General features: G+C 30.6%; 1 pseudogene; it reads left to right on the forward strand.

Annotated features, from left to right (window-relative positions):
• The first annotated feature begins 1,902 nt into the window (after positions 1-1,902).
• LOC108853578 (uncharacterized) lies at positions 1,903-4,463 on the forward strand (annotated as a pseudogene).
• The last annotated feature ends 6,940 nt before the right edge of the window (positions 4,464-11,403 follow it).

The following is an 11,403-nucleotide window of genomic DNA, read 5'->3' on the forward strand; positions in this document are numbered from 1 at the left end:
CTTACATGCATACGTGGTGCGCTTACAATGAACAAATTTGTGACATGGATGCTGATATGTCAGCAGGATAGAAACAACCTTTCTTTATAGTAATAGATCAGTTTTTTTCCTAATATCGCGTCATTAAAATTTTGATTTCCTAAACCAAAAAGATATGAGAACTTAATTTGCAAAAATATCAGTTGTATTAGCTTACTTCTTACATCTCTATATAAGAAACAGATTGACTCTACACATACGCAATACCATCCGAAATGAATTCAAACAAGAGCATCCCATTACTCAAAGATGCTGAGCCGTTCAAGAATGGTTGGCATGTCCAGGTTAAGTTCTTCACTCACGGAAGGTAACAAACCAGTTATGCTAAACCTTTTCTAGAGATGATCTTGGCAGATGAAACGGTTCATTTATAATTTCATTTTTTGGACACTAAGAAATTACTATGTTTGTTTATTTTGTTAATAGTTAAAGTTTCAAGATCCATGCTCATGCTAGAGGTTATGACTTTAGCAGTCTCAGGGAAAGAGAAGCAGAAATCAAGCTTCGAGGAACTGGAAGCTCCCCTTAAATATATCCTAACCGTATAAAGGCTTATAGATAGCTGATAGTGTGGTCAAGAGCCAATACGAGACTGTAGGGGGTGGTTAACTCGAGTGAGGGTGAAGATGGATCCTTTTTCATATTTTCAGAAGGGTATCTGAAACCATTCAAGCTCTTTGAAAAGCATGTTCATGTGACATTACAAAGTCAGTAAAAGTAATGATTCATTTTATTTCCTTTTTAGGCTTCATCAAGGACTACAAAAAAAAACTTCTCAAGATTTTGTTTTTTTTCTTTCAGATGTTATACGAAAGAATACTATCTACGAAGACACATTCATAGATGAAATGGAAAGCTCCAGATCCATATAACACATCAAGATCCAGATTCTTGTACTAGGTGGTTCAGCCTCTAAGGAATATTTGTAGTTTTGAATTTAAACAATAGTTCCTTTCCTTGCTGATAAATTTGAAACACATGTTCAAGCATGATAAATTTGAGCCCTTTAAATCTACAATTTTCTTCTCTGTTTTTTTTTTTATTCACTAAGCCTGTTTAGATCAAGCATGACTCTCAAACCTTTTTAGCAGTGTTAACTTCTTTATTTTTCATGTCCTTAAAGTATGATTAATAATTTTTCTTTTTTACATTTCTAACATTTTGTTATGAGTAAACTTTTTAAAAGAAAAGCAAAATATGATATGAACTCATATAAAAGATATGTAATATAGTAAATATTATATATAATTATATATAGTACTAAAAATATAAATTATTCATTTTTATATCCTTATGCCACTGCTCTTAAAACAAAACCGTTTCATTTAATACTCATTTGTGAATTTAGAAACCCGTGATTAGATCAAACCATAACAAACCCATTTAACTAAAATGGTACTTACGAAAGCCGGTAAGAAAATAATGGGTACTAAATTAAATATCATTGAACACAATTACTAAAACACGTGCGTTTGGTTGATTTACTAAGCCCTTATATTACAATGGCACTAATAAACCAGAAAATTTCATTGGTCAATCTTGGTATGCTGAATCTCTGTTCGAAAACGCGGCCGTCTAGGCGTTGTTCGGAGCTCAGCCGCGGCGATTATGGTCAAATCGGTGAAGCCAGGCGCTCGACCGCGTAAACCCGCGTAAATCCGCGTAAATCCGAGTTGGCCGCGTAAATCCAAGTTATCCGCGTAACGTTAAAATATGGGCTTTTCTTCATTATTTGTTACTAAAATGTTTTTCTGTAACTGCCCATTACGAAATGATCAGAATTGGATATTAAGCCCAACAAAATAAAATCAAAGCCCGTAATAAACCAATACTTACTGCATTTGGTGTTTTTTTTTTACTGACCAAACCCTAATCTAATTTACGGACAAAGCAAAGGAAATTGAGATGTGGAGATGCGAAGCTTAGATTGAGAGTAAGAGACAAACTGAACCTGAATCACGTTACCAAGTTTCAATTGTTCACGAGCTCAAGGTAATATCCTTGTTCACTGTTAGCAAAGTAAGTTATGAAGCTGAGAAATTATTATTTTTTGTTCACTGGTGTTTATTTGAATTTAGTTCTCTGTTTTGATTAATTGTACTTGTCTGTTTGCTTCTTCTTTTGTTGTTTTGTGTTTGATGTCGTGAGAAATATAGGAAACACTTACGTCTTCCTTCTTTTAATAATCAAGAAGAGCTTGTTTGTCCTTTTATTTAACTTCGTAAGTGCTGTTTTGTTTTGTGGTAATAATTCATTTTTAGGAGGTTGAACAACAACTCATTATCTGGGCCCTTTCATGCTTCTCTGTCTTAAATCCCTCACCTCTCTTTCGTGTGAGTGCTCTTACATATTTTATTAAACTATAATTATTCTCTTACTCTTTTTTATTACATCTCTTGACTCTTTCCTGTTCTTGATGTTTTGTTCAGAGACTTATTTTACAACAATCATGTTTTTTTTAAAGGTTAAGAAGATGGACAATCCACCAACAGATACACCTCATCCTTTGAAGCGAAATTCAAATGATGTGGGATGGGAATTTGGAGTCTTATGTAATCCAAAAAATGCAGACAAGGTTAAATGCAAGTTGTGTGGAAAACAATTCTCTGATGGTATTTTTAGAATGAAAGAACACATTGCTCATGTGAAAGGGAATGTCACAGCCTGCCCAGTATCATCTATAGCGGATCAAGAGAAGTGTAAGCGGGCAATTCTTGATGCAAAAAAGAAAAAGGGATTGAAGAGGAAACAGGATCAAGAACTGAGGGCAGAGGTGAACATAAATGGGGACAGCAATGTTGAGGAATTGGAAAAAGAGTTGGGAACTCTTAAAAGTCCTCACTTCCAAGGTCCCATTGATCAGTATGCAACCTCCATAAACCCTGAGGCTTCTTTGGCTGCACAGAAACAACAACAAAGTTTACATGATGCCTATCTAAGGAGAAGACCCATGCTGTCCGTCAATACTGTGCAAGATGGATGTATGAGGCAAATGTTGCTTTCAACGCCATTGACAATGACAGTTTCAGGATGTTTTGTGAAGCATTGGGACAGTTTGGACCTGGTTGGGTGTCTCCAAGTCAGTATCAACTTAGAGGACCATTGTTAATTGAGGAACAACAAAGGACCAAGGAAAAATTGAAGAGTCTAGAAGAAGAATGGGAGAAAGAAGGCTGCTCAGTGATGACAGATGCATGGAGTGATATGAAAAGAAGAAGCATAATGAATTTGTGTGTCAACTCAAGGGGAGGTACATGTTTTCTTTCATCAAAAGACACTTCTAAAGATTCTCACACGGGTGAGTTCATCTTCAATTACATCGACCAGTGGATTGAAGATATAGGAGCTGAGAAGGTAGTGCAAGTGGTCACTGATAATGCTACAAACAACGTGGCAGCTGCAAAGATGCTTAAAGAAAAGAGGCCAAATATATTTTGGACAGGTTGTGCTGCACACACTTTAGATTTGATGCTCGAGGGAATTTCCAAGCTTCTGGGAATTGCAAAAATAATTGACCAAGCGAAGGCTGTTACGATCTTTATATATGCTCATCATAAAACACTGTCCATGATGAGAGCATTTACACAGAACAGAGACATCGTAAGACCAGGAGCAACAAGGTTTGCCACTTGTTTCTTGACTTTGCAAAGCCTACACGACAAGAAGGCACAACTGATGAGCATGTTTGGCAGTGATGAATGGCATGGTTGTAAGCATTCAAAGTGTCTGAAGGGTAAGAATACATTTGACACAATTATGAGTCATGGATTTTAGTAGTGTGAAGGTTGTCCTGGACATCTTCAGTCCTTTGATGAAGGTTCTAAGGCTGGCTGATGGGGAGAAAGTGCCTTCTCTTGGATTCATTTATGGTGAGATTGTCGAAGCTAAGAAGTCTATCAAAGAAGCTTCAAATCATTTGGAGAAGAACTACCAGCCTATCTTTCGAATCATTGATGAGAAAATGAAAGATAGGTTAGATACTCCTTTGCATGTTGCTGCCTACTTTCTCAATCCATACTATTTCTACAAAGATCCAGAAATTCAAAAGGATTTTGAGGTCATGGAAGGATTCATAGCTTGTGTAGAGACTTATTATCATGGGGACTTTGAGAAGGTTAGTATGTTAAGTTACATATTTCAGTTGTCTTTGTTTCTAACCAGAATTCTGATATGATGTCTCCTTATAGATCTTATTTATTGTATATCTTTTGATTTGCCATTGTCTAATTCTAAGCTTGATGCAAATTGTTGCAGGTTTATGTTATAAGGTCTAACTCCTAACACATCTGCCCAATTCATGGTGATTACTTGATCTGAAGACAAAAGGATGAAGACTTGCGATCCTTTTTTGTATTTTGTATGTATTCAAGATCAAGACTATCTATTTTTTGTGTATCTCATGAATTGGAAGTGTATTTTGAATTTGATGTGTAAAGGAGAAAACTATGCTATCTATAACAATTTATATAACTATGTCTAAAACTTTGTATCATGCTTAAAATTATCTAAACATATTATAAATATATTAAATTTTATTTAAAACTAGGTTCCGCATAATTTCTGAGTACTCCCCGATTTTTTGATAACTCGCTAGGCGTGGTCTTGCCGCCCGACTAACGCCTAGCGAGTTTTTGAACAGAGGCTGAATCAAAACCATTGTATTATAAATTATGTAATTCAAAATCAAAAACATCTTAAACAACCGATGTTTATCACGAAGAATGAATTGAATTCAAATTAGAAAATCTATCATTCATTATTTTCCAAATCAAAATTATTTTCCAAAATCTTCTCCTATATCTAAGCAATCTACCACAAGATTCTTATTTTGCATCTAAACTTGCAACTCACGTAAAATATCTAAATATTAAAGACCTATATTCGCGTAATTACGTTAAATTTAAAATAAACTTTGTTACTTTTGGAAAAAATCATATAGTATATTCTCTTTTTAATGCGACTAAATCTAATCTATTAAAAGAGTAGTACAAAGTAAAAATACCCCTTACTTTTGCAAATTATTTACACTACAATGCTATTAAATCTACTAAATCTAATCTAATAAATGTATGTCCTAAATCTATTTTAAACAAAAAAATGCGTAAAACTTAAAATTAACTCCAAAAAATATTCCTAATATCAAAGACATTCCAAATTTAAGATATCCTTAGTTTATTTCTATCAAATTAACTAAAAATCAATATTTCTTAATACAATCTATATTTTTGACTAACCATATATTATATAAACAATTTAGTATTGGAAAACCTAAAAATGAATAACGAGTTTCTTTTCATATATATACACACTATCACATATTATACAATTATGTCAATTTTTCAATTAAAATCGTTAATAGAATATTCTGAAACACGAATACTCTTTTTATAAAACTACTTCATAGTAGAAAATTAAATGTTCTATTACAAAATCATAATATAAAATCTTAACTAACCAAATATGATAAAATCTAAAATATTTTAAATAAAAGTCGAATATTTTTATGAATTAAAAATATTTTAAACTAATGTGAAATATTTTGTCTTAGAAAGAGTATCCAACACCTAACTATTTATTCCTAAGAACTGAAAATGTTTAAAACACATATAAATATAATCAATTAATATCACCAACTGGAACATTATTATGTGAAATAAAAAAATTGTTTATAAATGGGTATTTTACCCATATTTATATTATTTATTCTATTGAAAAGAAAATATAAAAGACAAATATATATATAATTGGCTAATTGTTGTTGTTGAAAACACAACAAAATTATTGTCGATCTCTCTTATATAAAAGTACAAACAATAATTTAAAATTTGTAAGTTTTTATATACATATATATTATATTTAATCTTATAAAATAAATTTTAGACAATATAAAAATTAAAGTAAATACCCGCACGGGCGTGCGGATCAAAATCTAGTTATATAATAAATTTTAAGTCAAAGATCCAAACTTTATCAAACCCGCAAAGATCTGCACTAAACATAACCAAACCGTACCAAATGGTTTCTGAATATCAATCCTTAATCAAATGTAAAAAATGTTATTGATAACAAAATGTGTATTAAAAATATAACATAATTTAAAAAACTCATTCCGCGCAGGGCGCGGGTTATCATCTAGTACTAGGTATATACTGTAAAACATGCAACCACATAGTTGTGCGGGTCAAGATCTAGTATATTATTAAAACTGAAGTAGAAATTAGATTTGTTTGGAAACATGAATAATAGATTTTAAAATATGTTTATTTTGAAACATGGTTAACAAGTTTTAAAAGAGATTTGTTTGGAAACATAAAGTAGGTTTAAAAACGAAAATATATATCTAGATCCATTTTAAAATATACAAAATGAATCAATTTAACTACTTGAAAAAATCTTTTGTCTAAAATAATCATAAAAAAAATTTTAACTTTATATTTCAAATCAAAATAATAATTTAAAGTTGATATATATCAAAAGTTGATTAAAATATATACATGTATTCAAAAATTAATTTTTACTCAAATATTTTCCAATAGCCATTATTAAAAAAATCTTTTCAATATATATAAAAAAATACAATACAAAGCTCAATTTCATATACTAACTTAAATTTAGGTTTTTATATTTCACATTATATTTTTAAAATATAATATATGTGGTTATTTATATGATGGTACGTATAAAAGGGAAAATTGCCAATAGAGAACAAAAAAACAAGGGTGTTGTCCCTTTGGTATAAATCCCTTTTGTCCAATTTTTCTCCTTTTTACCCTTTGTATTTCTGAAAACTAATGAAATAAATAGTTTTGTGAATAAAAAAAATATTTAAAATATAAACAATTAATAAAACACCCATATACGGTTAGTGGTCTAGGGTGGATCTATAAGGATCAAATGGGAGTTGAGAGATTTGGACTACAAGGATGTCGAAAGAGCTTATCAGCCCTACACGCAGAGATGGAAGGACTCATTTGGGCTTTATCTTGTTTACGACAGCTACGGTGCACATCGATCCATATGGAGACAGATTGCTCCGATCTGGTGGATATGGTGGCCAACCCTACCGATTGGCCGGCTTTTGCCTCCGAACTAGCCTCGCTCCGCCTCCTACGAGCCGGTTTTTTGGAGTTTAGCATTGCCCGTATTCCCAGGACTAGTAATGTGCGTGCAGATTCTCTGGCCAAGGAAGCTAGGAATAGCGGTTCTCTGTTTTCCCACATAGATCAGACCCAGCCGGACAGAGCGTCTCTTCGGAACGACTCATGCCCGCCTACCACTTGATCTTAAAGATGGGCGCCGACAAAAAAAAAAAAAAAAAAAAACACCCATATACACAAGCTGGTATTTTTTTTCTTTTAAAAAAGTTGATAAATAAAAATTTGAAAATACGTTCTACTAAAGGTAGAATGTGCCTTCTACAGAAAATGGTATAGTAGAAAAAAATTTCTAAAATAAACACGTTCATCTACTATTTTTAGAACGTATATTCTACTATTTACTAAATTTCTAAATAAGTAGAATGCACATTCTACTAATCCTAAATCTATCTACTTTTCGTCCGGATGCATCTTCTACTTTTATTAAGTATTCTAAATTTTGCGGAATGTGTTTTCTAAAATGTACTCTTACGTCTACTAAAAGTAGAAAGCGTGTTCTGGATTTTTGTCAATCTTCTAAACTTTTAGAAGGCGCCTTCTACGGATAAGATTACCTGATTTTAGCGAAAAATTAATGAAAATTTCAGTTAAGAAAATATTCTACAAATCTCCTAAAAATATTCTAACTTCCTAAAACGTGTTATTTTCGATTTTACTTGTCAAAAATTTTTTAAAAATTATTTTCCCTTGTCTTCTTCATTAATCTATGGTTTTCCCATAGTTTTTCTTTTAATTTTTTTTTCAAAAACTCTTTTTCTATATGATATATATCTATACAACATGTGGTATTTTGAAATTAGGTGCAATTTTTGTAAAGTTTTATTTTAATTTTTATAGAGTTTACAAATTTTATTTTTATTAAAAACATTTTTTAAAAGTTTTATTTTTATTAAAAAGTTCAAGAAAATTAAAAAGGTTACAAACATTTTAAACTTTTTATAAAAATAAAACTTTCTAAAATGTTTTTAATAAGTTTATTTAACGTTTTTATTAAAACAATTTGTAAATTAGTTTTACTTTTACAAAGTTTATTTTTATTAAAAAAATTTAAAATTTTTATTTTATTTTCCCTTTTTAAAACGTTTTAATTAAATTTTTAAAATTTTTTTAGTTTAATGTGTTTAATAAAAACTTTAAACAAACTTTATAAAATTTGTAAACTTTATAAAAATAAAAATAAAACTTTACAAAAAGTCTTTAATAAAAAGTTTAAACAAACTTTATAGAAATACATTTTAATTTTTTTTTATTTTTATTAAAATTTTTGATAAAATTAAAAAGTTTACATACATTTTAAACTTTTTATAAAAAATAAAACTTTGTAAACTGTTTTTATTATGTTGATTTAACGTTTTTTATTAAAGAAATTTGTAAATTATTTTTATTTTATTAATTTTAGGAATTTTATTTTTATTAAAAAGTTTTTAAAAAGTTTAATTATTTTACATTTAAAAAAAATTATTACAATTATATTAGTTTAATGTGTTTAATTAGATTAATCAAAGGTTATTTTTGGGATTAAGAAAAGAATTATACTAAAGGGACAACTAAATGATGGTTTTATACTATAGGGACAATCATGCTGAATTTTTGTTCCGTTTTGGCAATTTTCTCTATAAAATATGATTAATTAAATGATGACACATATATGATATATAATATTGACTATGGATTGCGTTCGGGTTTCCGGTGTCAAAAATTTCAGTCTCATTTGGATATTTCTATATTTCGGTTCATATTTGATTTGGATATTTGCGGGTTGAGTTCGAGTACGCATAACCCGTTTAATTTTTTTTTAAAAATTAAAATTTATCTTATACTTTTATTTTCTCAAAACTATAAACAAAATAATATATTACATATAAATTTGAATAACATATGTGAGAATACTTAAACTTAACATATATATTGGTTTGGTTTAAATATTTGGATAGAGCGTCAATAATTTTTTTCAAGTATTTTTGGGTTTTTGAGTATACTTTAACTATTTTAGATATTTACTTTTGACTTTTTGTATATATTGTCAAGTATTTTAACTAACTTAAAAATATTATATATATTCTGGATGTTTTTATATAAATTAATTCTAAGAGTAATTAATATATATATATATATAAATCTATTTCAGATACATTCCGTACCTGGAATCCTTCAATTCGGATTGGATTCGGTTTTAGTTCTCTAAATACCAAAATTTTGAATAACTCGGATATTTAATCTATTTGGTTCGGGTTTGGTACTATTTTTCTGATCAGGATCGGTTCGGTTCTTCGTATTCGGGTTTTTCGCTCAGTCCTAATGTTGACATGAAAACAAATAGCAACACATTTTTGGAAAGATACATCCGCAAAGACGCGCGGATCAAAATCTAGTTTATCTTTAAAACTTTATGCAATTTATGTTTTAGTCTTCAACTTTAATATAAATTTGTCACTAAATTTTATATAAATAAATAATATATACACGTTAAAATATAAACACAATATTTATAAGTACAATTTATTATAATACAAAAATACATAAAGTAATAATATAAAACTTACATTAATTCATAAAAAATAAAATACAAATTACGCATTATTGTTATTTCCATAGTGTCTTCAGTTAACCTATTTCGAAGTAAAACTGAGTCTCTTGGTTTTTTATTTGAAGATTACGAACTGAAAACTCTTGAAATCGATTATTTTCACTTATCGCCATTTCAACGATTTCTTTCTTGTGGTGCCGGTCTGGTGCATTGATATCATGTTCATCTTCAATTATCATGTTATGCATTATAATGCATGTTGTAATTATATCATGTACATTTTTCTTTCAGTCACGTGATGATCCCGCTACGGTAGAAAATGTATATTGTAGAACTCTGAAAGCTCGTTTACATCTTTATGACATGCTTCTTGTCTTCCTAAAAATAACTTGTTTTTCGGACCTTGGGGACCGCATATGGTTTGGACAATGGTTGACTATTTTGGATAAATATCATCATCTAAATAATAACCCATCCCCTATATATTAAGTGATGAACATTTGAAAAGTTGTAACCTCAAGTTTGTAAAAATAAAAAATTGGCCCTGATATGTTGTCAATCAATTAGAATGCTAATTATGGTGACGTGTCAACTGCAGAATCAATTGAGAAATTGGTGAGTCCATACTTTAAATGCAAGAAAATGCTAATAATTATGTGATTTATTACTATGATGAAATCGTTATTATATGCATGCAGCATGTATATTAACGACGACATATGTTAAAAAAATATGTTATTAGCAAACGTTTGAGGAAAGGATTTAAACTCATAACTTTTTCAAAAAAAAAAAACGGTGTGAACTAGGCCTGGGCATTTTACCCGGACCCGACGACCCGACCCGAAACCGACCCGAAAAACCCCGGTCCGGGTAGGAACCGATCCGCTAAAATTACCCTATTGGGTCTTACATCTCAGGACCCGCGGGTCATCTACCCGACCCGAAAATTACCCTATACCCGATAGGGTAAAAATAGACCCGAAATTAATTACCTTACACTATACCTTTAGCCGTTTAGCGGTTTCACTTCCCTGATGCACCATTACACCTCCAAAATCGATTCCACTCCCCCTTAATCAATTCTGCAATTGAATCGAAGAGTTTGTCTTTGTCGATTTATAACTCTAAATCCGCAATCAAACAATATCAAACTGGAATCTAATAATCAGAATCAAGCTCTTCTTCATCGAAATCTCCTAACCCTAGCCACTTCTTCATCAGTGACAGCTTTGTCTACAAATCAAACTAGGGTAAGACTCGAACTTGTTTATGTTTTTGCCTTTTTGGTTTAATTCGATTTTGTTTCTTGATTCTTGTTTATGGTTTTGTTTTAATCCGAGTTTGATTTTAATTCTTCACTTCTTGTCTTTCTCTGTTCTTTCTTTGAAGTTTAATGTTGTCTTCTTGTCTATATTTTGCACTTGCAGATGGCGTCTTGTGATGATGGTTCAGAGTCCGACAGAGATAAATCAGCCGATGAAGAAGTTCAGACTCCAGTCTCTCGTAAGAAAGCAAAACGTAAGAAAACAGAAGGCGCCAGTGGAGGTACAAGATCAGAAAAGAAGAGGACGTCAGAGGTATGGGATCACTTCACTAGAAAGAAAGAAGATAATGATAGAGCCATCTGCAACTACTGTGGGAAAGAGATGGCATGCGCAACAAAATCAGGAACAACAAGCT

This window comes from Raphanus sativus, chromosome 4 (assembly GCF_000801105.2).
Source record: "Raphanus sativus cultivar WK10039 chromosome 4, ASM80110v3, whole genome shotgun sequence".
Taxonomy (NCBI): domain Eukaryota; kingdom Viridiplantae; phylum Streptophyta; class Magnoliopsida; order Brassicales; family Brassicaceae; genus Raphanus; species Raphanus sativus.